The 1260-nt window shown below is 34.2% G+C and overlaps 1 long non-coding RNA gene across 2 annotated transcripts; it reads left to right on the top strand.

Moving 5' to 3' along the window:
- The first annotated feature begins 466 nt into the window (after nt 1–466).
- Nucleotides 467–1260, top strand: LOC130505943 (uncharacterized). 2 transcript variants are annotated; one of them, XR_008941848.1, is made up of 4 exons: nt 467–706; nt 884–941; nt 1021–1156; nt 1243–1260. It is a non-coding gene; the product is annotated as an uncharacterized LOC130505943 (long non-coding RNA). The 2 variants fall into 2 exon arrangements; XR_008941847.1 differs by having other exon boundaries at nt 468–706; nt 1240–1260.

The following is a 1260-nucleotide window of genomic DNA, read 5'->3' as shown; positions in this document are numbered from 1 at the left end:
TATTAAAAGAAGATTCCAGTATTCAAAATTTATAATGATACATGTACACTTCTAGATCTGAGATTATGTGATTCTTTACATTAAAATTAATATTATAATCACGAGATTAATAGTAAAAAGTCTTTTGTCGTTTGGTTAAAGAAGACAGTTCAAAATTCATACCTCGTTTTAAAGAATTGATCCAACCGTTTATTTCTTTAAAAAAAAACAGAGACGTTTATTTCTTGACAAATCGCAGTGTTTATTGTTATTTTGATTTGTAAAGTAATAATGTATCATTTATATAATATTTAAAATTTAGGTGTCTTTCCCATACAGAAAAAACTGAAAATTTGAATGGTAGCAAATGAGTTGAGAAGAAGAAGGCGGGCGTTGATATTAGACACGTGGCGTTCATTAAACGGTTAAGATTAAATAGCCGTTAATTCTTAAGAAAACTCTTTGTTTTTTCAAATTTCTATTACCAAAGAAAAGAGGGTTTTGAGTTTTTTTTTTTCCTAATTTCTTTTTTTTCATTTTCTTCTTCTTCTTCCTCTTCCTTTCAGTGCCCCTTATATTGCAAGAGAGAGTGAGCGAGTAAGTGAGAATCTTTCGATTGGGAGGGGGGAGAAAGAGAGCGACATCGGTTGTTCTGGGTTTGGCTGAAAGGATCTCTCTTTCTCTCCTTTGGTCTGATCTTAATCTTCTTTGAATTGAACGGCGAAAGGTAAAATCTTTTTTTTTCTTGGGGTTTTGGTCATCTATGATTAGGGTTTGCTGTTCTTGATCGGTTGATTAGTAAACCGGATCTAAAAGGGTTTTCATTGTCAAATTCAAAGTCAAGACCTTTTTCCAATTTAATCTAATTTTTTTTAAAAAACTGTGCTTTGATTTAATTCTCCAGATGAGCAAATCAGATGAGAACAGCGTTGGACTAATTGGATCAACCAATCTTCCACAAGGTACACTTTTTTAATCGAACAACTTCTTAAATCGAATATCAGATCGTACTTGAACTGAGTTTTTTACATGATTTTGCAGGCGGAGGAGGAGGAGGAAAGATCATGGCGGCGGCTAACACTGGCCCGACCAGAAGAGCGCTCAGTGCAATTAACAAGAACATCAATGAACCTCCCTCTTACCCTTATGCTGTTAACAACAAGAGATCACTTTCCGAGTAAGTGTGTTCACTCACATTCGAGATCGGTTGTCTTTTTTTTTGTTCCTTACTAATCCTAGTATTTCGTTTTGATTCTGCAGAAGGAATGCTGCAATCTGTAA

The sequence above is a fragment of the Raphanus sativus genome, unplaced genomic scaffold (genome assembly GCF_000801105.2).
Source record: "Raphanus sativus cultivar WK10039 unplaced genomic scaffold, ASM80110v3 Scaffold2721, whole genome shotgun sequence".
Lineage (NCBI taxonomy): Eukaryota > Viridiplantae > Streptophyta > Magnoliopsida > Brassicales > Brassicaceae > Raphanus > Raphanus sativus.
This window is presented reverse-complemented; position numbering and strand designations above follow the sequence as displayed.